The sequence below is a fragment of the Balaenoptera musculus genome, chromosome 6 (assembly GCF_009873245.2).
Source record: "Balaenoptera musculus isolate JJ_BM4_2016_0621 chromosome 6, mBalMus1.pri.v3, whole genome shotgun sequence".
Classification (NCBI taxonomy): Eukaryota; Metazoa; Chordata; class Mammalia; order Artiodactyla; family Balaenopteridae; genus Balaenoptera; species Balaenoptera musculus.
Window position 1 is genome coordinate 88,478,412 of NC_045790.1, and position 27,893 is coordinate 88,506,304.

The window sequence follows — 27,893 nt, forward strand, 5'->3', positions numbered from 1 at the left end:
GCCTTCTAATTCCTCCATCTCTTCAGCTCTCCCTACCATCTCCTCCAGTGTACCAACTTCTCAGGTGGTCCCTGCTAAACTGCAAGCCATGTGCAGCAAGCTATGGTGTCTCAACATCTTACCATCCTCTGCCACACTGAGCCCAGAGCCCAGGACCACTTGGTGCTCGGAAACATTTGTGGAATTTGAAAGCCTCTGAAGTCAGACCTCAGGGATGAGAAAAATTAGTTAAAGCAGGTTCACCACGGTGTCAGAAATGTCATTGAAAGTACAGGTTCAGGTAGCCCAAAACCATGACAAAATTTCCAGCTGTGTTCAAAGAAACACAGGTTAAATAGGAGTACATTTAATTTGGTTTTCCCCAAAGCCACTCTAATTTGTTGGGAAGGACATTCATTTTCATGGACTTATGTGAGCAAAGGAGAATCTGTAATTTGCCAGACTGATGCTCTAGAACCCCTGTAAACATGGCAGCAAACAAGTAAACACGCCAGCTAACAAGAATACCTCCCCTAGGGGCTCAGCCACTAATACAGGACTGTCAGCATTGTTCAGGAGCCTTGAACTCTAAACCCATAGGCTCAAGTCAAGAACTCACTCAATGAAGCATATCAACACCTGGATATAATTTTTCCACCTCAACACTTTATTCCTTTTACTCTTGCCAAAACAAATTATCTTACTTATCTCCAGGCTCTTTTCCAGTTCTAGCTCATAGAGTATGTGACCAAACCCAGCAACCTTCTCCAGAAACTCCTCTTTCACCAGCCAGCTCTTGAGACAGTGCAGGCACATGTCATGTGTCCGAGATGCCTCTGTCCCTGCAGCCCAGTGAGGACCAGCTGACCAGGTAGGTGAGGATGTAGTCAGGACTCCATGGCAGGCACAGAGGTACAGGGTCTAAGCCCTGCCCTTCCAGCTTCATAAATGAACTCCTTCTCTACAACAACCAAAACAAACCACTTTGCTGGCTGCCTCGTTGAACTAAAGAGGAATAAGATCACTAGTTTAAATTCACCTACCTGTGGTTCTGAGAAACAAAAAATGAAGGATGTTAGACTTTTAAAAACAAATAATGGCAACATGAACTCCATTATTTGAGGTCTGGGAGGATGCTCCCAGAGGAAAATGATCTCTATTATTCCAATATTATCATAATTTTGAGTATTCCTTCTAGAAAGTGCTACTGTCATTAAGATCTTCACAAATCAAATATTTTACGTGCCAGATAAAAAATTGCTTAAGGAAAGATGAAACTAAACTATTGAGTGGAACTTCTGCTAGCCTCTTTTTTCAACTGCGGTTGACACTGGCATTTAAAAATGCACACACTCTCATCTCCCAAGCGACCGTGTGCTAAGTGTCTACATCAGGTGAGCACAGAGTCCCCAGTGGAGCTCCACCTGAGGACAGAGTGCCTTGCTGGTCTCTGCACCTTCCAGGGGCACATCCACTCCCCTCAGTGGAGGCCACTGGGACCTAGTGTCAGACAGCCAAGGAGAAAGCCACACTGTGATCATGTGAAATGGGACTGGAGTTGGAAACTGGAAAATGGCAGTAATTCCATTAAATTTGCAAATCCTGCAACAGGACTGACAACTGAATAAACACTACATGACCAAAGGCTTTCTTTATCTTGAGCTCAAGGTCCTTACTATAATTAACACAATCATTAAAGTTAAAAAAAAAAGAAAAAAGACCTGATAAACTGCCTTTAATCACAATTAATCCTAAATGGCCAAAATTAGCATAGGGTTTTTGTACTTTTGCATAAAGGAAACGGTCCCCAGGAAAAACTCAACCTTTAGGACTTCTGTGGAGGTTTCCTTCTGATTTGAAAGGAAATCAGAAGGAAATTACAACCAAAGAGCAATGTTTATTTAAGAGAGTGAGAAAAAAAAATCCAGTTGAAAAACCTATTAAGATTCAAATTGGACCAACAGACAGAATAAATGAGGTCAGTTCAATATTCAAAGATTCAGTGTCCATTGTAAGCTGAAAGGACAGACTTATAGACCCAATTTCTTTTTTCTCTCCTAAAAGGACACTGTAAATACTACCCTAAATTCTGGTACAGTAGCGAGAAGCCTGGGTTAAAGAGGCAAGAAGCTAAGATTTTAAGTTCCAGTTACTGACTGCTGGGGAGTCAATTTAGGTAAGGCATTCTACCACTCTGAGCCACAGAACAGAAAACAAGCTTTTATGATAAACAGACTGGAGTAGAAGATCTTCTGAGTCTAAGAAAACTGCCTGAAGCTTGGGTTTCAGACACAAGTTTGAACCCCCGGCTCTGCCATTATCGAAGCATGTGAACCAGGAATAAATTATTTAACTAGTCTCTGTATCAGGTGCACCATCTGAAAAATGGGACAACCTCAATATTTCCCCAAATGCAGGAAAGCTACACAAGATGAATTTAAGCAGTACTTAAATTCCACGTAGAGGATTTTAGGAGATGGACAGGCACAGTATTAAACACTCAATCACACAATGAGAAAATATTCTTTTCAGCACTTCTTTAGCCTTTGTAAAAACTGTATTACATTAAGGAGAAAGTTTCTGTTTGGTCTTCTCTTCAATGTCTCTTTAACACGTGCTTAATTTCCCTTTTTTAACAAAGTGAGAGCAAGTCTCAGAGTCAGTGTCTTTAGAAAGCAAGTTTATTTTATAGACAGACTGTTTAAGAAATAATTTGCTTTCATTCTAATTATTTTAAAAATTACCTTTTATTTGAGACAACTGATATCAGTTTTCAATTTAGAGAACCAACATAAAGTTAACTTTAAAAAATATATGTATTGATGATTACAAAAGTGTGAGTCCACTGAAATAATCTGAGGGGTTTACACGCTGCCTACCGCAGGATCCAGTGAGGAGAAAATATGGTAACGCAGGGCAAGGCCTAGCCCACGCCGAGCTCATCTACCCACGGTCAAGGGGCAAAATTTCCGTCAGTGAGGAATCAGAGTAGAGGGTACAGTGCAAACAAAAGCCGACCACGAAGCATGGCTGTGAGATTCCAGAACGATGAGGAGCCAAAAAATAGCAGGAAGGGGTTCTTAAAGTAGAAATCAGAGAAAAGAGGAAAACCCACAGAGGGAGAGTCAGTTAACAGATAGTTACTGAGTCAGACTACATGCGCATCACTGGTGAGAAAATCCAGAGGGGTGGATGCCTCTTAAAGTCCAGGACAAAGCTGTCAAAATGGTCAGAGTCTTAGGTCAAAGAGCCTTGAACGCCAAGCTAAAGATTGTCATGGTGGCAGATCCTTAAAGTCTTTTGACATCTGTTCAGCACCTAGTATTTACATGGTGTTTGAAAAATATTTGCTGAAGAAATGAATTTCAGTTTAATGGTATTTTTTGTACATTAGCCATAGACAGATACACACACACACACACGCACACACATTTTTAAAAAATTATGTCGTCCTCTTCCTTCCTTCTTCCAGTACCAGAAATCACACCTCACCCCAGCTAAGGTAAACTGCCACTTCCATCCCAAGACCCTGCAGCTGGGAATGGAGAAGAGTCTACAGATCAATCTAAAGCCATCAGTCTGTGGGACTTCCTTGGTGGTCCAGCTGGTAAGACTCTGCAGATCCTGCGTGCATGCTGCAACTGAGTCCACATGCTGCAACTAAAAGATCCCACATGCCACAACTAAGACCTGGCGCAGCCAAAATAAATAAATAGAGATAGATAGATAGAGAGATAGAGAGATAGAGATAGATAGATAGATAGATAGATATTTTTAAAAAAAAATAAAGCCATCAGTCCGGGCCTTTACATTCTCTCTGCCTTTCCAAGGAAAGCTGCTGCTTCCATCAATGCTGCCTTTTATGTCAAACTTGGATCATCTAAATACCAGATCCAATTGAATTCAAGCTGTCATCCCCTTGGGGACTTGCTTCTTCAAGAAAACAAGCTTGGCTTGACTCTTGGCAAAAACTATTCCCAACCTGGCATCCCACAGAAATTTTGCAAAGCAAGTGTAAATAGGGATATGAAACCCAAACAACTTCTTAGCAGTTCCTTCCCTCCTCCCATGCCTGCCCCAACCCTGAAAACTCTTGGTCCTTTTTCTTCCCCTTCTTCTTCCTTCTAGTCCTAATCTACTATGATCTCTGAAACAACTAATTCAGAGCAATGCTTTAGAAAACTTTGTGTCTTGCCCATCTACCCCCAGTGAAAGTCTTCTGAGATATTTAGAAATATTTTCATAAGGTTAGTCCAATTTCCATCCTTTCTTGGAGGATGAATGAGTCTTAAAAGTCAGCTTTTTTTTCCCTATCATGTATTGGCTTAACAAGACTGCAATATAAGAAGCAAAACCTATACTCAAAATGGAGATGTCCAGAATGGAGAGTCCAAATGAATATTTTCTTTCAGAGAGATTCTCCAGATGCTGAGTCGGAAATGAGACAAATGTCTCACTGTGTCTCACTACATCATGTTTGTTCCATTGAAATTTATTGGGATCAACCAACCCCTCCTTCCCTTGCATTTCGGATGAAACTCCCCTTTTGGTTCTATGATTCAAGTCTTCATCCACCTAATGCAGATTAAATAGGCAATTCCAACACCCTCAGGCTTCTACCTTCCTCTCCTCCCACCATCTTCTTTTCTTCCATCATCACTCTCATCAAAACACTCATAAAAAAAAACAGAAACAAAACAAAACAAACAAAAACGCTCTTTATGCATTCCCTGGGTATTTCCACTCCACCTCTCAAAACCCACACGATCTGTTACACTAATGCTGAGCTTGTCCCTCAGGACATTTCTCTGGGCAGCTCCAATCAAAGAATCATCCTTTTTCCTGAATACCGACATAGAGTTAAAGGACGTAAAAGCTTGAATGGCTCTTTAAAAGTCATGTACTCAGCCTCTTTCATCTCATCAACCAAGAAACTGTATCTCAGAAAAGTAAAATGACTTGCCCAGGGTCACATGACTCCTTAGTGTGTTTCTCAAATTACATGTAGAATATAATTACGTCAAATTGTATGTAATTATATGTAAAATTTGGAGTATACATGCCTGTGTATATTTTTTCTTTAGAGAGAATCCATAGCTTTCATCATATTCTCTATGTAGTCAAAAATCCTCTCCCAATAATTGATAGCCACTGATTAGTTTTTTATATACAAAATTCTTCCTAGGAAGTGTCCTGGACTAAACATCAGTTATCACAAAACATCTTGACTTCAAGACTAGCCAAATAAAATGTTTTGACTTCCAAATGCTTCTTGGAAGTTGGATTTGGTATAGAAAATGTTGCAGTTCTAAACAAATATATACACACACACATACAAAATGAATAAAAGAAAAGATCCTATACATAAAAGGTTATTTTGGTTTTTTTTGAAAATTAAATTCTATTTTTAAGTAATTAAATTCTAAACTACTTAGTGAATTATCTCATTCTTATTTTTAAAAAATAAATTAATGTGCAAATAGAAGTAGTTTAATGTGAAATGTCACAGACTACAGCACTTTCTCAAATCACAGCTGCCTCAAGAAGAGAAATGAAGCTGAATGGAGTCAGAATTGTTTGTTCTACAAGTAAACTGGCCTAGGTACATACTAATATTTCTCAGTCTGTCATAAACCTAAACTTAACTAGAGTTTTTCCTCATATAATTCTATGTCTAGAATACATGAATTTAAAACATTTTATAAAATGTTTTTTGATTTTTGTTTTTTCAGAAAAAGAATCTTTACTTCCAAATGAGCAACTAAACACACAATGGACTCAAATGGCATGTTCCTAAAATTTTCAAACCAAATCCATTTACAAGGCACAGCTTGTCTTGGAATATTTCTGATTTCCTTAGTAAGCACCTTGGTATTACATAAAGGCACTATTTCATACCTACTATGGTCTACTAAAAAAACAAGCACTTTCTCATCAACACACTTTTTTTCTACTTTTGATCAATACCACTTCAAAGTTTTTTTAGATTTTACCAAGCATTCTAAGCCTTTTTCAATATTTTCCATTGATAAAAAAGAGGGTTTTTTTTACTTCTTTAGTAATTAATATTGTTAAATCTGATAAAATCTTATTTTTAGATAACTTAACATAAAATGTCCCACATTTTGAAACATAAAGTATTTCAGCCTTTTCAAGTTGTCCAGGTTTTAACTCTTCAAAAGGAATATTAACCAGCTGTTGGTAGGACAGTTGAAGGATCATAGAACCTTCATACTCATTTGATCGTCCTTTCTTCATTTCTTTATCAATAGGGCTCACCTTTTGAGAGACAACCTTAGGCATTTGCAATACTGTTTTCTGTAGTTTCGAACATACTGTCCATTTAAATAGTTCATTAATGACACATTTTTCATCACAAATTATATTTACTTCCCATTTCTGTTCATGCTTTTTCAAAAACTCACAAGAAACTGTTTTACTACTTACTCTTGAAGCAAAATAATCCACAGTTTTGCTGTCCCATATTTCATCAGGCTCATTCCACTTTACTCCACTAAGGAAAGAATGAACTCCTAGCTTTTCTGTGATTATCCCATCATTTTAATTCATCTTTAGAATATAGAAAACCAACATTAGTTCCCCATTCTCTTTGACTTGTTTAAGTCAGCATTTACTGAATCCCCTTCCATATCAAGGAGGGTGAATTAAGGACTAGAAGAATGAATCAAAGCCCTCCTGGAGAAGCATACACTCAAGAAGAAGACAAATAAATGTTAACTATAACAACAACAACAAAAACAACAACAAAAACGCAATTAGACATGAATAGTGCTGTGATCCAATCCTATGGGAGCAAAAAAGAAGGGGATAATTCATTTTAACTCTGTGTTGGCAGGAAGGTGTGAGTTCAGGAGAGCTTATGAGAAGGATGGCATTTAAATCAGGTCTTAGAGTAGATTTTCAAAATGGAAAAAGACAGGATTTCAAATTTTCTTTTGTTTTAGGAACCAAGTCCGATGCTCCTCAGAGTAAATGATCTTTGCTTTAATACAGCTTATCGTCTCAACAGAATGCAGAACAACCAAAGGCTCTACCTGAAAGCAATTTTACATATGAGACTTTCTTCCTCTGGCTTCAGATATTTCCAAAATGTGCCTCTTTAACAACACCTATGCTGGTTACCTACTCAGGGAACTATTTGCAGTCGGAAATATCCAAACGAAAAGTGAGACTCATTTTTTGCCTTTTGCTAGTATTTCATTTGTCAAAACTTTGATATTTTAATGAAGTCCTTACCCTGCTATTAGTAAATTCATGGAAACCAGACTGCCCGGGATGCAGCCTCAGCTCCACTACTTACTTACAAACTCCTTGATCAGGCTACTTACACTGTCTGTACCTCGGTTTCCCCATCTGTAAAATGAAGATAATAACAGAACCCACCTCATGTGGTTCTCATGAGAATGAACTAAATTATTACGTGTGAAACGCTTGAAACAACACCCAGCATAAGGTAAATCAACAATAATGTAACTTTTTATCAAGAAGAAATCTTTCCTAAGAGTTTATTTCTAAGGTGCTACACCAATTTAATAAGAAAAAGAGTTTCCCATCCTATTTCACTTTTATTAAGCTGACTTTGAAACTGTATGTACTTTCAGAGAAAGATGCCTTAAGAAAAGGCTAAATTTGATTCCTAGACAGTAATGGCAGTAACAGAAAAACGGTTTATTTCAGAAGGTCCAAGACATAATTAGGGATAAAACAAGCAGAAGTCATATTGTACAATAACCAATTTTAAAAATTCACCAAAATTAAGACTGACAGCTAACTAATAGTTCTCTTCCCTTTTTCTCTCCTTTTATTTGTTTATTTATTTATTTATTTGGCTGTGCCGGGTCTTAGTTGCAGCATGCGGAATCTTTAATTGTGGCATATGGGATCTAGTTCCCTGACAGGGGATCAAACCCGGGCCGCATGCATTGGGAGCTTGGAGTTTTAGCCAGTGGGCCACAGGGAAATCCCTTCCCTTTTTCTTTTGTTCCTTATCCTTTTACAGCCAAATCCTCTGTCTATCCATTTTCTACGCATCACACAGGAAAAGATTTCGAGATCATCATAGACCTACTCACAAATACTTGACTAAAACGAGAGTAAATTTTTCATTTTAAACCAAGTAAAGAATTAGAGTTGAGCAAATTTTATTGTCTGTCCTTTCCATGGTGTTGCAATCCCTACACAACCAATGTCCCAACAAGCTGAAGAGAACTTGGCTGGCCCACTCATAGCAACAAGGGAAATATAACACAGGCTGCAGATTCTGATAAAGACTAGAGCAGATGAATATACCAGAACTCAGCGAGCATCCTCACAAAGTCCTCTGCCCATAGCAACTGAAATTGTACCACCTCACTGCTTAGTGTGGGAGTCAAAGAAATCTGGGGCTCACTGGCTGGGTTCAAAACTTAGCTCTGCCACTTGCAAGGTGTGTGGCTGGGGACATGTTAGTTACCCTCTCCGTTTCTCAGTCTGCAAAATAGGGATAATAAGTGGATTTGTTGTAAAAATTAAAATAGTATTTGAAAAACATTTGTATCAGTACTTGGCACCTGGTACTATTTAACAGTGTCTATTAAATAAATTTGTAACTTTGGCACTTATGATTATTTCCACGTGCAAATATGAAGAAGGTTTCAGTTTCAGTGTAGGCCCTCTCCCAGAATAGTTAAATTAAAACAAATTTTCAGCAAGATCTTTAAAATTTGATACTGAGGTAATTAACCGTAAGGAGCATTATACTTTCATTATTCCTTTAACATCCAGATAGTAAATAAAAATGTATTTGGATTTGAGAGTATTTTAGAAATGTAAAAACCACACATCTATTGGTATTTTCTAGATTCTAAAAAAAGTTCATAATTAAGGAGTCTAAGGTCATGTCCATTTATCTTAGGAGCTAAAAATTAAAATAGCAAAGATATTAACAATTTACAATCACTCTGAATACAGCATAAGCAACTTGGTTTATGGGAAGGAAGATCCCCTAAAAAAATTTTTGATGGAAAAATATTCCAACTTCTCTCCATATAAGGTAAATACTACAGAAGATACTAAAAAGCTGTGTTGCTGAGTTTCATTCGGTTTCATTCATTTTTAATAATGTAAGCATTAAGGTTTCCTAGAGCAGAGGTTGAAAACAACCAAACCCTAATCACCCTTTTCCAATCCTAAGCTACTGTCTTACACTGTCTCACATGAACTGTAAATATGCCCTAAGTCAAAAGGTGTCCAGGGTCCCTTATAGGCCTCTATTTAGATGTAAACTGAGGGTTGAGATTTCAAATGTTCATCTGGAGGGGAGACACATATCACAGGTATCCCCTTCACAATCAGATATATGTCATTCTGGAACACTAGGCTGGTCCCTGCAAGGGGGCTAATGAATTACTCTGACTACAGTAGAAATTCTTACCCTTTAAATGAACTGTGGTCATCGAAGGCTGGTCACTCTGATTCTACTGCTTTTTCTCGAGTAAATACTAATATGCTCAGTGTATCCAATGTTTTCCCAAAACTCTATCATGAATTAATGCATAAAGCATTAAAGCTCGTATAAAAGGAGCACTTGGGGAAGCTGACAATGAAAACTTTGTATTTGAAATTTATTATACCATCAGAAGAGGTTCTACTCCGGAAACTTCTCCATGCTTTCACACTTTCTTTCATTTGGGAGAAATGCCTCAAGAGAACGATATGAACAAAAGAAAGCCTCCGTTAATTTTGTGGTAGGTATGAGGAAGATGGGCTGAAATATTAATAAAAGGGGAAATGAGAAACTAAGTACTTTTTTAGTTGGGATTTAAATTTTGTCTGAAAAGAAGATCAAAACTTAGGTTTGGGTCCCAAACTATTGTTAAAAGAACCAGTAAAACTCTGCTTTTGAACTTGCAAAATTTTGTGAGGTGTTCTTTGTGGGGAGGTGAGGACCGGGCCTTAGAAAGTGACTTGCTGATTTTCATCACCAAAGAATTTTTTTAAATATCAAATTTGTCCTCTATTATATTAATGTATATACTACTCGCTCAGTTTGTTGTGTCACTGAAAAGTGTTGGTTTTAAAAGCTGATGGCATCGCTTTTGCAGTGCCGCATTTCTTTCTCTCTCCCTTTTTCTTTCTCTCTCCTTATTTTCTTTTATCTTGTTTATTCCCTTCTTTTTGATAAGTGTTGAAAAAGAGGCACCTACACACAACCTTGGCACTGGCCCACGCCCCAAGAACCTTCCATTTAGCAACGCTCTGGGAGTTGGGAACCACTGTAACAAAACAGAACCAGACGCGCTTTCGCCTGTTCCCCAGGTTTCCTCTCAGTCTGCAAACACCCGTCTTCACCGCATCTCGGTCGGAACCCTCGAGCGACAACGCCTCGTACAGCCCGGCCTCACTCCGGCCAAGGAGCCGATTCCCAGGCCACCCGGCCAGGAGGCGCTGTGGATCAGTCCCCCCGTGGCCACCCGCAGCCGGCGCCCAGCCATCCCTCCCCCCACCGCGGAGCGCAGCCCGCCAGCGGAGCTGCGAGCTCTGCACCGCCCGCCGGGGTTACTCTCGGTCATTCCGCTACACCATCTCGCCCCAGCTTCCCCATCCGTGCCCGGCCTGAGGCTGCCCCAAGAGACAAGCAGCAAAGGGCAGGAAGATGGGGGACAGGGGAATGGGCACCTCAGCTCCAGGTTTCCTCAGGCCCTCCTTCTAAGTCTAACGTTTTTTAAAGAAACAGAACTCTCGTCGCCCCAGCTGCGTCAGGGATACCAGCTCCGGGGAGCGTACGGAGACCGTAGAAAGGACCCAAACAAAGCCCCCGAGGCCTCAAATGAGCACTAGCGCTATGGACCCGGTTTGGTGCGCCTCCCAGTCGCGTTCTTGGAGAACAAGAACGCGCCGCTCCAGTCCGGGGGCGCAGGGGACCGATCCTCAGACCAGAGTCCAACTCGCAAGAACGGAGTGGAGACTGAGGGCTAGCATTTGTCCGGGTGGGCGCCGGCCGACCCGCAGCCAGAGAGGATTCCAGCCGGCTCAGGAGCTTCCAAACAAAGGGAAGAGCTCAGTGCCAGACCTGCCACTCTCCCCACTCCGGCTGCAGCGCCCCCAGCACCACCAGGAGCCCCCGATTCCACTGCGCCCCAGGTACTGCGCTCGGGTCTCCGCACCCAAAGATGCTCCCCGGGCTCCACCGCCGGGCGAACCCTGAACACAGCGGCGCCGCGTCTTTGGGTCGCCAGAGCTCGTCCTAGGACGTCCTCCCCCCCCCCTTACGCCCCCCCATTTGCGCTGCAGGAGGTGGGGACGTGGGGGGTTCGGACTAAAGTCCCCGAAAACCAGCGCTTCCCAAAGTCCCCTCGGCCCTGCAACAAAACAATAACCCCAGCCCAAGTTTCTGGAGAGCCTCTTACCTGTTTTCCACTTTTTGTTTCCGGCTCTTTCCCCCACCCCTTGAAAAACCCTTCTGGGAAAGAAGTGGGGGAAAGGGAGCAAAGCGCCGCGAGAAATGGGCTGTGGCGGCGCTGGTCACGCGGCGCCCCCTGTTCTGCCCACCTGCGCCGGGGGAGAGATGTATCGGCGCCGCTCCTCCGGCCCCGGCCGCACTCACTCTTCCTCAGAATTACCGGGGTTTTGCCGCGACTAGTTCCTTTTATAGATTCCGCTGCGCTGAGCGCAGGGGTTACTATCGGTCAAAGCCTGTTCTCTCCCTCCTTCCCCGCCCCCTTTCCCGGCCTCTGTTTATGTAGTTCAGTCACTCAGCAGAAAGCACGTGGAGCCGCGCCCCGCCCCTTAAACGGGCGACGTCCTGCAGCGAGCGGGGTTGGGGGCGGAGGGTGCTGGTGGGGGTCCGCGCCCCTCGCCCGGGCCTGGGTCCGCGCCCCTCGCCCCTGCCCGGACGGCCTGCCCAGGACCAGCGGGAAACGCCGGGCTTGGGGCTGCGTCTAACAGAGACTCTCATCCAGGTTCAGGGCAGCCAACAGCACGCGTGGACATCGCTTCCTCTAAACTCTTGCTTTCAGCAATTTTTATTTCCTTTGTTCATTTACTCAGTCGGAGGGACTTAGGGGGCGGAGGGAGGAGGAGGAAGGGGAAGAGACCTCGAGGCTGCAAACCCTCGGCATGCCAACCCTTTAGTCTTTTTTTCCTTTCAAGTGCCCAGGGTGTGGGAGAGGGTGGATAGTCCTCTGGACAATTGGCTGGTGTTGTTTTCCACCACAAACCCTGACTTTGGAATTCAAGAGGCGACTTACTGTCTTTGGGGTTCCCAGCCTGGGCCTCCCAGATCCCCGGGAGGACCCCTGAAAAGCGTCTTGCTCCTTCTCTTAGCAAACTGGGTGGAAGAGAAAGGCCACAAAAAACCGAGCAATGTGGACCAGCCCCCTTTTTATTTTCATCATATTGGTCAGCGTCCCAGTGATAGATAAATACACGTGGCTTGTATTTAGGTTTCTACAGATTCGCAAAGTGCAGCTAGAGAATCGCAGTCTTGTAAAATAACATAACCATTCCAGTTCTCCACCTTCTTCCTCTGGCTTTGGCTTTGACAGTCAGGAGCAAGACGGCCCATAACATTTGAGGAACAGAAGCAAGAGTACAAATGGAGGCCCACATACGTTAAGTCTAAATATTTAACTCATAAATCAAGCCAACAAACTGTAAAATAAGTTTCTCCTACCTGACAAAGATACCTTTGGAGCAAACTGGAAGGGAGGATTCACATTCAGACTCCTCACCCTTTGACTTAAGTTTTGTCAAGAAAGTGGTGGAGTGGGAGAGCTGGCCCCCAGCCAACTTCTCTTCCCACCCCCAGCTCCATCATATTCCAGAAGAACCTCCAGGTGTGCATGTGGGCCCCTAGCTGCACAAGGCCCTCCATGCTACAGTCCAGGCTATGATTTGAACCCAGGTCCACATGTCAGTGGTTCTGTCAACACTCAGAACTGATCCAGGGAGGGGGCCCATGCAAGCCCTGGAAGTGCACTTAGGGGCCTTACTGCAAGGAATTCTGGGGTCCCGGCAACTCATAACTGTGGTGGCCTGGCCCCTAGGTCCTGTGGACTCTTCACCCTTAGGAAGGGATGAGGTTTGAGGCGGGCCACAGCCAAGCCTTCTGCAGCCCAGGGCCCACGAGAGGACTCCCTCTTGCCTGGGTCAAAGGACAACCCTGGTCAAGAGAATGGGTTCTGGGGTCACATTTGACTGAACCATATGATCCACAACTTTCTGCCTCCATTTCTTTGTCCATAAAACAGAATATATATGCTCTCCCTGCCTCACAGCGGTTTTCTGAAAGCGCATTTTGTTCATTTGAGCTCCTGGGAAGAATGGCACTGTAAACAAAGAGGGTGTTGGTAGCTGACTATTGATGTCATTTTCTGGTACCAGAAAATGGCCTATAAAGATTGTCCCATGCCAAAATTTTAAAACTCCAGGTCTAGCCAAGAGCTCAAAGTAATCTTTCTGACCCTCTGGATATAAAGGAAAGCTCCTGGAGGAAGTGTTACCATTCCAAGTGTGACTTATGGAAGGTGCTTATGTCTCTCTGACTCTCCATTCCCTGCCCACCCACCCCACCATCCACCTATCACAATGCTTGAAATCCCACCACCAAAAGCATTCTTTTTGGAACTGAAGGCTATAGTTCCCAAGAGCACCCCCTACTAAAGTAATCCCTCAGATTGTTCTCTTGGGGAATGAGTGACAGTAAGTTCTGTACAAATGAGACAAAGATAGACTGTTGGAGAAAGGAGATGAGGTCAAGAAGGAGATGAAAGCCCCAGAGAGGACAGCCATTGATTCTGAATACACAGGTCTATGGCCCCCAACGCCAAATGTGATCATTTTTAACTAAGAACAACCTATGGTATCAAGAATCTGCTCATCTCTGCAATGAATACATGAACACACCATAATGTTTGAAATATGCTTATTAGTCGTGTTGATTTCTACCAGTAAAAGAGCCCAAATCCCCAAAGAGTCTAAGTGATTTGGCCAAGGGACACAAGGACCTAAGTCTGCTGACACCAAGCCCACACTTTGCAAATACGACAGGTTCACATGACAAAAATACTGAATTCCAAAAGTTAGAGGTTAAGAGAATGTGTCCCTTGAGAAAGTGTAAAAGCGTGAATTCTCTCCCTTGAATGTCACAGGTCTGTTTGTTCCAGAGTATGCTTCAGCGAGCTTTCCTCCAAGTCCTTCAATTCCTGCTAACACCAACACCAACACTCCAGGTCCCCACCCTAGGTGACCCTTTCCAAACAAGTGGAATGGCCCTTCTTTGTTGCTGTGGCTCCGGAGAAAATGATTCTGTCAATGTAGCCTGGGTGTCTTGAAGTTCTATTCTGAGATGACCCTGGAATCTTTTAACTACAGAATTCAGGCAGCTGTGGCCTTGGAGACCCTGCTAGAGGTCATGAAGCTACAGATTTTCATTCTGTTGAGACTTTTAAATTAGGAATTACCTAAAAGGTTTTGCTTGGAAATTGCTTTGATATATAATATCTGTTAACTGGTCTACATAAATGTACATGCACACATTATTTAAAATGTAAATGATTTTCACCACACATGTGTATAGTGTACTGTTTGATTCCTGGAAACTGAAAAAAATAGAGTATTACAGGAAGTCAATGAAGAATAAAACAGAAAATATTCTAAAAATAACTTCTCAAGCAGAATTTGTTACAATTAAGACCTAATAGCTGGACTTTTTGAGAATTCCTGGAGAATGACAGGTACCTCAAAATTAAAGAAAAAAAATAGGTAATCCTTCTTTCATGTAAAGTGGAATAAAAGGACCTACAGTTCATATTTGAGTCAGTTTAATTCTAATTCATGGTTAGAAACAAATTCTCAAGCTATAGATATTCAAACAAACAAAAAATACAAGGAATCACCATTATTTGTGGAGTAAACCATGTATTGCATAGGCTTTCAATACCTACAAATTCTATATAATTGGACCAATGCAATCCCCTTCTTTATTAATGTGACTCCTATTGACATGTAGCAAGATTCAAAACCATTACTGCTTCTGGACTTGAGTAAGATGTTTGTTCTGCTTGTCATTGGGATCAGCAAGTTAGTCTGGATTATAGACAGACATATTCCCCTGAATTACTAGTTGATCGATGAGCTATAATTCTTTTTAAAAGCCAGCCATCCAACCTGCCTCCCTTCAAGCTCTCCTGCCTTTAACAGCCAAACTGCTGAAAAGATTTCATGTTATCCCTCCCTTTTATTTGCTCTCCAGCCCATTTCAGGCAAACTCTGGCCCCCACCACTCTCCAGATTCATTAATGACCTCCTTAAAAAGAGAGAGAGAGGGGTATATGTGCTTTCTTTCTTATCAGTATAAAATATTTTCATGTAGAAAAAGAGAAAAATACCTCAAGTGCAGAAAGACTGCTGAATGGGTAACGCTGATGACCTCCTTTAAGTCCCTGGGCTACCTGATCTCTGATATTTGACACTACCCACCACACCTTCCTTCCTGAAGCAAGTTCATCTCTTTTATTTCCTGAATCTGGTTCTCTTCTGACCCTCCTGCCTCTTTAACGACTCTTTTCCTGACTCCTCTGTCCTTGTATAATGTCTCCTAATACTGGTTTTCTCTTTTTATTTTTACATGATCCACTCCCCTTGGCTTCACGTAAACCCTGTGTCGCCAGCTCTCATCTCCTTGCTGGGCTCCGGGACGGTATGCCCCCCATACATGGTGGGGCATCCAGTGGGACCAGTGGTGTGCTCGCTCCAGCTCAGAACTGCTGACTGTGTATGTATATCTCTTCCCGATTCTGCACTAAGTGATTTCCACGGGGTGAGCTTAAAATCAGCCCATGGTTTGGAATATTAACACCATTGAAATCTGATACAGTCAGGGCTTTCTTTTCTTCCTTTTATTTTATACTTTCTTTCTTTCTTTTTCTTTCTTTCTTTCTTTCTTTCTTTCTTTCTTTCTTTCTTTCTTTCTTTCTTTTTCTTTCTTCCTTCCTTCCTCCCTTCCTTCCTTTCTTTCTTCCTTCCTTCCTTTCTTTCTTTTTCTTCCTTTCTTTCTTCCTTTCTTTTCTTTCTCTCTTTCTCTTTCTTTCTCTTCTTTTGGAAAGCCAATTTTAACATTTACCACCACAACACTGAATAGGACATTCTGCAACTAAACCCCATACTTATTTTTTTATCTTCCCTTTAAATCTCCCTCCTCCATATGCATCTTATGATTTAATTTCATTTAATGACATCTTCATCCACACATTGACTGTGGGAAATCAGAATCATACTTGTTTGACTTTTCATCTCTCTGACCTCATCGTTCTCTTCTCATCCTAAAAAGCACCCAAGTCAGGCCAATTGAATCTCCTAAATATCTCTTAAATCTGTCCCTTACTCTCCAACCCCACTTGTCTAAATCCAAGCCAAAGGACTGAGAAACCTCCAAATTGCTATTCCTGCCTTTAGTTTCTTCCTCTTCCTATTTATCTTTCCTACCACAATGGAGTGATTTTTGCTTGAAGGGAAAAAAGCTAAGCAAGCCAACACAAAAACAAAAAGTATCTAATCATATCTTTCTCCCCTTCAAAACTTCCTATGGTTCTCCTTTGCTTACAAAGAAACAATCCCTCAAAGTCCCTTAAGAAAACCTACAAAGACCTTTGCAAACATGACATAAAAGGCCTTTGAAGCCTCCTCCATCCCCCCATCCCTATCTACCCACTCCCCCTTCCACAGACTTTCTGCATCTCTGCTCAGTAATTTCCCTACTTGGAAATCCTTCTTCTCATCTCCACCCCTGTCCTCCTGTGTAAGATTATTGAAGGAGAGGGATGGGATTAAATGACTAACTCTGCTGTGCTATTATTCAAGAAGCAGGAGGGACAGAGAAGAGAGAGGATTAGAATTCATTAGATAAAAAGGAATGGGGTAGAGGGTAGATGAGAGAGAGAGAGAGAAATATTATAGGCAGCTATTTTTTAAGTACTCAAATTAATAAGCAAATACCCTTAATTAATAGGGCAGACAGTACCCTTAAGTTTGAAAAGAAAATAATTGGACTCGGCATTAAAAGAAATCCAGCATTTATTATAACAGAAGTGATGTATCTGCATTTTTCTCTCCTTACTCAGAGTGCTTTTTTGACACTTGTTAAGAATCCATATTCTTGGCTGTGATTTCTGGGATGAGGGACTGCTATTTCTTAGCCAGGAGCTTTCCTTCTCTCTGACATATTAATAAGAGGATAAGTCATTAAAAAACAAAGAAAGCCTAGGAAATGTTCCAGATTTCCCTTTTCTTTTGGGCCGCTAGAGAGGCAAGCCTCTCTTTTTCCTCTTCAGCATTTTGGAGACGATCCCTTCTGTAGTGCATGGTCTTCCCTTTGTTGTTGTCCCCTTGGTGTTCTGGTGTTGGTTTGACTCGTGCCTGCACCAGTGCCCTTCATAGCTTCTGAAACTGTCTTGATAGAACGAATGTTTGTGCCCCCTCAAAGACAACACTGTCTAGCTGTTGTGCTGTGACCAGGCCATGGAGGCAGGCCTTCATTTCCCTTCTTCATTGCCGTGCTTCCGGTGACTGATGCTGTCCAGTGAAATCTGAGCAATTTCTTAGCTTGGTTACTTGTCCCGGAAACCTACCCGTGAAGAATCATCCACGGGGGCTTCCCTGGTGGCGCAGTGGTTGAGAATCTGCCTGCCAATGCAAGGGACACGGGTTCGAGCCCTGGTCTGGGAGGATCCCACATGCCGCGGAGCAACTGGGCCCGTGAGCCACAACTACTGAGCCTGTGCGTCTGGAGCCTGTGCTCCGCAACGGGAGAGGCCGCGATAGTGAGAGGCCCGCGCAACGCGATGCAGAGTGGCCCCCACTTGCCGCAATTAGAGAAAGCCCTCGCACAGAAACGAAGACCCAACACAGCCATAAATAAACAAATAAAATAAAATAAAATAAAAATTAAAAAAGAAAAAAAAAAAAAAACCTTGTTTAAAAAAAAAAAAAAAAAGAATCATCCACGGTATGTAAATTAGCGGGGATGGGCTCCATTCCCAGAGGCCTGGGGCTTCCCACAGGTCAGTTTAGCTGACCCTAAAGCTGGTTCCTCTGGATTGGCTCCGTTACCCAACAAAGCTCAGCAGGAAGTCCCCACATCTGGCTGCTTACTGCTGGGGATGGGAGGCCCTCAACACACTACTAGAATGAGAATAGACAGCTCAATGGTGGGCCCAGTCCTGACATATAAGGAAATAAACTGAGAGGTTAAGGAAAAAGGAGAGTGATGTAAAAGTGAAGATCATAAAAACTGAGGGTGTTAGTGGCGTGTGAATGGCCCCAACATTCTGACAGGCAACGTAGCAACATGTGTTAAGAGCTATTGACCCAGTAATTTTACTTGGAGGAATTTACCCTAAGGAAATATCCAAAAATATGGTCAAAGACTTATATTCAAAATGTTTGTGCTATGTTGTCTCCGGGAGTGAACATTTTTAAAATAGTAAATCATCTAATGGTTAATGTTTATTAATCATCTAAGATTCTAAAATAAATTCTGGTAAACTCATATGATTGAATTCTATGCAGTCATTAAAAATAAAAATAATGTTGTCAAAGGTAGTGATATGGGAAACAGCTCATGATAAATGTTAACTGAAAAAAGCAAAGCTATAGCTATGTGTATATATGATTTATATTCCGTAAAAATAGTTAGCAGTGTATTTGTAGTCTTTTTCATTGACTATATGTGTATAGAAAAGAATGGAAAGAATGCCACCTAAAAGTTAACAGCTATTTTCTGTGGATGGTGGGATTAGGATTAATTTTTTCATACATGTCTGTATTTTACAAAATTTCTAGGATAAGCATATGGTATTTTTTACCTAAGAAAAATGGCATTAAGAAGAGAGTTTGTAGATTAGTAGTGAGAGGGGATAGTTCACAACTGCAGAAAGGCAAACCATAAATCACCACATGGAAACAGTAAACCCTGACATATTTTAGAAGAATGTATACACAGTAACAAAGAGCAGAAGAGAATATGGAGAGATGAAATTGTTAAGACAGCTAGAACTTTTCGGTGAGTAGGTTTATAAATTTTTTTTAAAAGTGAGAGGATTTTAAACCAATCCTAGGAGGCCACTGCTAAGTGAAAACTCCTTATTTGTACAACATGTCTGTGTGTCCTTGGGCATGTTACTTCACCTCTCTGTGCCTCAGTTTACTCATCTATCAAATGGAAGTAATAGTAGAAACTACCTTATAGGGTATCTATGGGTATTAAATGAGCTAGTACATGTGAAGTGCTTGTACTGTGCCTGGCATGTGGTAAGTGCTCAATAAAAGACAGCTGTTGTTGGGAATTCCCTGGCGGTCCAGTGGTTAGGACTCCATGCTTCCACTGCAGGGGGCACGGGTCCAATCCCGCATGCCCCGAGGCGTGGCCAAAATAAATTAATAAATAAAAGACTGCTGTTGTTATTATTAATGCCATTTATTATGTTACTATACTATTATTCCAAACAACAATATAACCTTTCCTCAATGTCCAATAATAACTTAATAAATATGACTTCTTTCCAAAATTCCAATCTGTGGATTTTTAAATTGATATTTTCAATTAGATTAACCAGTATAAACTACTTTGCCAGCCTAGAGTTCAAATACGGTCATATCTCTTTTCCATCTTTTATTTAATTACTCAAATCCCCACATGCCTACCTATTAGCAGGAAATCCAATATCTCTTTCTTGAGATTTCCTTCCTCCCCTCCCTCCCCCTGAACTGCCTAAGAGCCCTGGGGGCTTCCACAGAGATCTAGAGAAGCCAGTCAGCCTCTAATTTTCAGCAGCCAATTGCCCTGTCACTAGCACACAGCAGTACCACTGAAGTACCACTGATTGGTGCCTCAAAGTCCCACATACCCTTGTTCACTGCTGGGATTGTGTCCATGCTGGTCCTGACCTCGGAACAGCCTCCATCAGCACCCTGCTTTTGGACTCCCAAAATTTATGCACTTTAGTTTTTAATCAGAAGTTGCACACTGGCGGCCCATAGCCACATCCAGCTCTCTGACACGTGGTCTGGGCTAAAGTGTGTTGGTATTTTATTGGAAATAGTTGATGAGATTGGAAATGTCACAACAAAAATCTTTATTTCTTGCTTCTATTGGAAGGGTGGAAGCTCTGACCACCTGAGGCCCATTCCCACAGAGCAACAATTGGCCGATGCTGGAAAGAGGCTCTCTCTAGGTGGAACATGCTGTCTCTACCTTAGCCAAGTCCCCACTAATCCGTTTTTCTTAAACAGCCTGATTTACTCTTCTGTTCCACCTGCTCAGCCCGTAAAGGCTTCTGAGTTTGTGGCCCCTTGGCCTGGAAGTTCTTGGGGGAGTGTGGTGGAGTGGACACACTAGTCCATTATACATCCTGAGAATGTGTTGGGAGAAGTGGCTGAGAGTGTGAGTGTAGTAGGCAATGAATTACCTAAATCTTGCGAAATCAAACCTAGATGAGGGTTCTTATTTGCTATTTTTGCATCAATAATAAGAGTCACATTGTTCCTCGAAGATCAAAACCCTGGGTTTCTACTTCTGCTAGTTTGAATTTGATTTTTTTAAGGCACACCTTTGTGATTGTAACTAAACACAACTTGAGTCACAAAGCAATAAAAGGCATTACCACCTCTAACAAACGCAAGACCACTTCCTCAAAAATCTCACCCTTTACTAGTATCAAAGGCCTAGTAAAATCAGCAGGGAAGAGTCAAAGAGGTCAGAAGCAACACTCCCTTCTGGTAACTAAAACTGAGACCAAAGAACACATCCAAACCCATAAGAGCCCAAAGTTTGATCCAAGCCACTTTGTTTATTGAATTAAACCCTAGAGATAAACAAAGGAAGCAAGATGAAAAACAGTCAGCATTCCACTCCGGGTGGTCAATAAGGCAAAGTTGGAGAAGAGATGGATCAGAAAAACATGTGGGCAGCTGGGGAGACAAAAGCATTCTCAAATGAATCTTCAGTGTGTGGGAGATAGTTTTGAATGACTTGGGATTCAATGAGAGAATGACAATGATTTCTTCTGCAGACAATTTTTTTGCCACCTTATATTTCTATGAAATGACCAGTGTGTCATATAAAATATGATACAATGAAAACTAAATTTGCAGTTTCACACTCTTCATTTTCTTAAAACCATACAAAAGCAAACAGAAATTTGAGACTCTGAGACTTCAAGGAAACTGTAGAGTCATAGTAATTTGATTCTAAAACCAGATGCTTGACAAGAAGTTATATTTAAATCAACCATCAATCTATCAGGACATAATTTCTAAATTTGGTAATAGATAACCTTTCCATTTTATCCTCCCAATCACCATATGCATAGGATCATACTTTATACTAAACAAGGTGCATTATTTGATTTTAAACCATATAAATACCTTGAGGTTATGTTCCTTGAGTCCAAGAATTACATTTTAAATATCAAAGACAAATCCCCAAAAATGAGGAAGTGTGTTAGTAGCTCACACATATTGGCGGGTGAAAAGTTCAACAGTGGAAATAATATTGCTGGTGTCCGCAGTCCTAGCAATAAACAGCTAAATGCTCTCTTTTATAGTAGATTTGGGCAGGATATTTTTGTGGAGTACATAATGCTTGAATACATCTGTTTTGACTTGGGAAAATTTTATCATGGTCTAAAACGCAAACCTTCAAACTTTACATGGGTTTTTGTAAAAATCAAAATAAATGTTAAAAATGCATAGGTAATACATGCTCCTAGTCAAACGTTCAGACTATAACAAAAGTAGAAAGATAAAAAGACTATGAAAAAGGTACAAAGAGGAAAGTGAGAATCACTATAAGCCCACTACCCAGAGATGACTTCTGTCAATGTGTCTGGTGTACATTCTTCCAGATTTTTTTTCAGTGAATAAATTTGGACATATACTTCTCATTTTAAAAAACAAGTTCATGCCATACACATTATTTGTAAACTATATTTTTACGTTTTTACATATTTGCATAAACATACTTTACATAAACACACATATTTGCATATCACTAATAATTTGTAAATTATTTTCACTACATAATATGTTATAGACGTTTTCCCATGTAAACAAGTATAGATTATACCATTTTAAATGTATGATATTCCACTGTATGTATTATTATAACTTGAAATCAAATCCCCAGAGATAGACTTATAGCTTGTATCTCTTTTTTGCAGTCATAAAAAATGCATGTGTACAAAGATAGTACAAGAATGTTCATGGCTGCACTTTTCCTCAGAATATTTCAGCAAAAGTGGGATTGCTAAGTAACAGAATAGACATATTTTACATTTTGATACATATAGCTAAATTATCCTCCATAAAGTTGGCACAATGCACTCTCACGAACAGGGTGTGAGAATGCCTACGTTTGTTTTTTTTTTAAATTATCATAGAGTAACATTTACATTTCTTTCTTTTGGTACACAGTTCTACAAATCTTAACACATATACAGATTTGTGTTACCACCACCATAGTCAGGATACAAAAATGTTTCATCTCCCTAAAAACTCCCTTGTCCTGTTTCTTTATAGGCACACTCCCCTCCCCTCCATCTAAACCCTTGGCACCACTGATCTGTTCTCTGTCCCTACAATTTTTTATCTTTTCAAGAATGTCATACAGATGGAATCATCTAAAACATCTTGAGACTGGCTTCTTTCACTCAGCGTAATGCTTTGGAGATTCATCCAAAGATGATTCCATTCATTGTTCTGGGCGGGGGGTGGTTTATTGCTAAGTAGTATTTCATTACATGGATATACCACAGTTTGCTCATTCATTCAGCCACTGAAGGACATTGCTTCCCAGGTTTTGGCAGTTGTGAATAAAACTGCTATACGGTTTTTTTGTTTGAATATAAGTTTTCATTTCTCTAGCATAAATAACCAGGAGTGAGAGTACTAGGTCATACGGTAGGTGTATGCTTAACTTTACAGGAAACTTCCAAATTGTTTTCCATGGTGGCTGTTCTATTCTGCATTCTCACCATCAGTGTATGAGGATTCCAACTGCTGCACATCTTTGTCAGCACTAGGTATTGTCAGCATTACTTTAGCCTTTCTAATAGGTGTATATTGGTATGAATATGTCTAGTTTTTCATCTTTCTATCAATATTCTTATCAATGTTAAAATTATGTCCAATCTAACTTACTATTGTTTTGATTTACATTTTCTTTGATTACTAATAAGACTGAACATCTTTTCATACGTCTATTGACCTTTTTAATCCAAGTGTTCAGCTTTTTCTTTGTTAAACTCTTGTAAACCAAGTGTTTTAACTCCTCAAATGTTACACGTGTTGCAAATATTTTCCCCAGATTGCCATCATTTTTTTTTTTTTTACTTTGTTAAATCTATAAGTCTTTTCCTTTAGGGTTTCTGGCTTTGATGTTTACAGATTCCTTCTCCATTTCAAGATTATAGAAATATGCCAAAAAATTTCTTCAAACACTTGCATACATTAGTAAACATTCAATTTTATTTTTACCAGTCGCCTTCACCCCAGCCCATGGGGAGAATCTCAGAAGTGGGGTAAGGGTAAGAGCAGCCAGCTTACACTCATTGTTTGAAAATTAAAACTTTTTTTCAAAGTGTTTCTCTATCAGCAGGAATCAGTTTTCTACAACCACATCAAAACATTATGTAAAATGTTCTGCTGAGCGTTAAAATAAAACGGCCAAGATATTTCATGGCTAAGGAGATTGTTCTGATTGGGGAAGGATAGAAGTGAGTGTGGAGAGAGGCTCTCCCTCATGAAACTTTGCTAAAAATTCCATCTCTTCCCCTTCTCACCCAAGCCCCGAGAGCAAGAAAATGACCTTTCTAAAAATCAAGAGTTAATTACTAGAAGTCCTGATTTAGATGCTGTACACCCCAAAGAACAGTTTTAGTGAGTAAATAGGATTACACTGAGCTAAGCAGAGATGGCCTTAAAGGTTATCTGAAGGATAACCATAGAGAAAGAGGGCTCCAATGCTGGGGGTCCAGTGTTGGGGAGAATCAAGGAAACAAACCACAGAAGAAAAAAAAATTAATATGCAAGAAAGTAAACTGAACAAGGGAAAAGAACATAGTAAAGAAAAACTATGAGTGGAAAAGGAGTCTGGAAGGACCTGCAGCAAAACAAATGACCAAATACGAAAGCGTTGCAGCAGGAGATGGTAAGCTCTATGACGAAGGAGGAGGAAAGATAAAAGAAGTTGAGGGACCTGAGCCACAAGGAGCCAGGCGTCCTTGACCAGGTCAGCGATTGTTTAGGGAAGAAGCGGAGCTATACTTGGAGCAAAGGCAGAAATTATAATCAGTTATGATTTTCACTCTTTAGTAAAATCAAGCAGTGATTTCTCTATATTTTATAAATTATTCTCAAACAAATCCCACTTTGAAAGACTCTGTTTTAGAACCTCCAATTCTCATTAGTTGTGTCAAAAATTCCAAACTCCTGTCATGTCCAGGATAGGAACAACATATCTTCCAACAGGTTCTACCTGAATACCTGCCTACCTTGTAGAATGAAAAGGGAGGGTGTCATGGTTGGCCCTGAAAATAAGGGTGTTACGTGTGTGTATATATATATATACATATAAACACATATATATATATATACTTTATCATCATCACCATCATCAGAGTGGTTGCTTAATTCATGTTAGTATACTCTCATTTTCAAAGAGTCAAGTGTTTATAAAGTCAACAATTTATGCAAACAAGCCAAAATAAGTGAAAGGATTGAAAAATTATCAGGATAATTAGAACCCAAAATAAAGTTCTTTACATAAGCCTGAAGACAGAATCTCTGAGTGCCCATTATTACCTAATGATGGGAATGTTACCCAAAAACTGGGTTCACCTCTTGGTGGGTGTCAAGCCAAAGATAGGGAGAAGGAGGGATTTATTACTTGCAGCAAGTAAGGAGAACACCAGGGATCTTTCCCAAAGCAGTATGTCTCTGAATAGCAAAACTGGGTAAGTTTTAAACTAAGGGTACATGTACATTCATGAAGGGGCTGGAGCAGAGAAGAATTCGGCATAGAATTGGGGCAAAGGTTGACAAAGTCCAAGTTTTAGTTGACTGAAGTCAGGAGGGTCAGAAAAGGTCAACATCATTATTCCTCAGGTTCTGACCAGTCTCGGATCTCAGCATGTAGTTACCATTCTCCACCTCCGTAGGCGCCTTAGTTCCTGCAGAACTCAAAGATCTGTATCAGATTATGATGTATATACCTTGAGGAGGAACTAGGACTCTGTCTTACTGCTGAACTCTGGTTTCTTGATTGTTTTTCCTTTGTCCCTGCTTTCCCTCACTTCCCTTAATATCATTCATTACTGAGACCTGTTCAAGGGCAAGCACTGTGGCCAGGCTTAGATCACAAAATAGCTTAGGCCAAAAATGGCTTCTCTTATGTAAAGAAAGCCATGCCTGATTCTCTTTCTCCAGGGATCCCCTACTCTATCTGCTTACAGGAATACTTGCTTTATGCAGTTTTTTCAAGAAACATTTATGAAGCACACACTCTGCTAGATGCTACCACGCTTTGAAGGAGCTCACAGCTTAGTGAGGAGAGAGAAAACAGTTTCAATATTACCTGAAGCAAGCTGTTAATGAAAAAAATAAAACAAAAAACTCAGGCCCAAAATGGCATCCCTTGTGCTAAAGCCCATGATACCAAAACTAGATTTCATACCTAACGTAATTGCAGTTTCAACTTACACCAGAAATGTAATCAATAAACTGGTCTGGAATTTTCTATTCAGCACCAATGAAGTAATCTACCACTTCGGCCCTCTCCACACCCAAGAGGAAGGAGAATCAGTCTGCATGATAAAACCCTTGCTGTTCCCTCCCACCCCCAAAAAGATGACCTGGCCTAAAAACAATTCTTTCTTTTCTTCTGCTAATAGCTCCCTCATCCCACCCTTCTTCTTATAAAAACCTTCCATTTTGTACAACCCCTCAGGGCACCCATCTACTTGCTAGATAGGATGTTGCCCCACTCATGAATTGCCCAATAAAGCCAATTAGATTTTCACATTTCCTTGGTTGAATTTTTGTTTTTTAACAAGCTATGGTGAAGGGATAAGCCAGGTGTTGAGGAAGCACAAACAAGCAAAAACCCAGCATGAAAAGTCTGAGAAAGATTCACGGAGGAGTTAACATTTGAGTCGAGTCTAAAAAGCTGAAGATTTCTCCAGACTTGGAAGAAGAGCTTTCCAGGAAGGGTGCGTAAAAGCATAAAAGCACAAGGAGTTGAACAAATCAAGAGAGGTGCAAAGTCTCCTATTGTGGCTGGGGCCCAGGAAAGTCACCCAGCATACAAGGTGCAGAGATTGGCCAAGGCTAGCTCATGAGGGCTGAGAAGCTATATCAGAGGGCTTGGATTCACTGTGGCCTCTCTTTCTCTTATTTTTTTTTCTTTTTTCTTTCAGTCTTATTGAAATATAATTGACATATAGCACTAAGTTTAAGGTGTACAACATAAAGACTTGACTTACATGTATTGTGAAATGATTATCACAATAAGTTTAGTTTACTGCCATCATCTCATATAAATACAAAAAAAGCAAAAACATATTTTTTTCCTTATGTCTCCTCCACTTCTAATTTGGCCTGAAATATAATTAACAACATTCCTTTCTATATTTGCCACATAGACGAAAACATCCTTACTCTTAAAAAAGTAGAGCAATTAAGTGTGAACACTGAAACTAAATGGTCTGGTTTCAAATTCAGGTCTTGACTCTTCAGTAGCTGTGTGGTCATTTAACATCTCTGTGCCTTGGTTTTGTCCTTTATAGAGTGAGGACAACAATAGGACCTGCCCCGGTTTGTGGTAAGGATTAGTGAGTTAATATATGTAGAAATACTCAGAACATAGCTGCTAGGCAGCATTCAATAAATATTAGATAGTATTGCTATTAGATTGTATTGGCATATTCAGAAATCAGTAGTATACTTTTAAAAGTACACTTTCCCACTCACTGACCCTCTGATTAGACCACGTGTGATTTCTGTTTGCTTTCAACAGCCCTGCTGGGCACCCCCAGGACAACATCCTTCCTTAAAAATACTTCTGAAACAGAGCAGCATGTTGTATTGTCAGAATGGTCTTGTTTGATCACCGTCCAGCCTGGCTGCCAATCAGAAATAAATGGACAGTTCACAGTCAGTTCAGCCGTGCCACCCAGATCACAACCTGGGCCAGGAGAGGCAGCTCACTTGGAGAAGTCTCAGCCTAGGGCCCCCAGATTACGGCACCGTGGAGGTGGACTTTCCGCTCTCGGAAGCAGGGACACCATGACGTCACACCTCCACTGGAGGCACGCCATTTAACTTTCTGAAACAACAATCGGCCAACTCCGTGCGGAGTAAACATAATAAAAAGGTGTCACATAAGCATGGGACAGAAATCAATCAGAGGCTGGACAGGGAATAAGCAGACAGCTGCAAGAGGCATTTTCTATTTATTTACCTATCTATCTATTTATTTATTTATTTTTATTGGAGCATAGTTGCTTTACAATATTATGTTAGTTTCTACTGTACAGCAAAGTGAATCAGCAATATGTATACATATATCCCCCTTTTTTGGATTTCCTTCCCATTTAGGTTACCACAGAGCATTGAGTAGGGTTCCCTGTGCTACACAGTAGGTTCTCATTAGTTATCTATTTTATACATAGTATCAATAATGGCATTTTCAAGTTCTCCAAACTAAACACAAATGGGCACACTTAGTTGCCAGTTTGGCAACCTATGTTTCATGCTCAAATTTATGATTTACAATGAACTCAACAAAGGTATGGTGTCTCAAGGACAATAAAACATCAATTTAAGAGTTGTCTCTCCACAGATGTAGAGAACAAACGTAT

At 40.7% G+C, this 27,893-nt stretch overlaps 1 protein-coding gene across 5 annotated transcripts in view; it reads right to left on the bottom strand.

Moving 5' to 3' along the window:
- Positions 1 to 27,893, bottom strand: part of ABCA1 (ATP binding cassette subfamily A member 1) — a 176,655-nt gene that overhangs the window by 125,032 nt on the left and 23,730 nt on the right. Inside the window, exon 1 of one of the 5 annotated variants that reach the window (XM_036855458.1) lies at positions 11,530 to 11,658. The exons of 1 other annotated variant lie outside the window; for it this stretch is intronic. The gene's annotated coding sequence lies outside the window, so the exon portion shown is untranslated. Of the gene's footprint in view, positions 1 to 122; positions 186 to 11,387; positions 11,659 to 27,893 lie in introns of those variants that run through there. 3 more of the 5 variants (XM_036855455.1, XM_036855460.1, XM_036855457.1) reach the window with 3 other exon arrangements.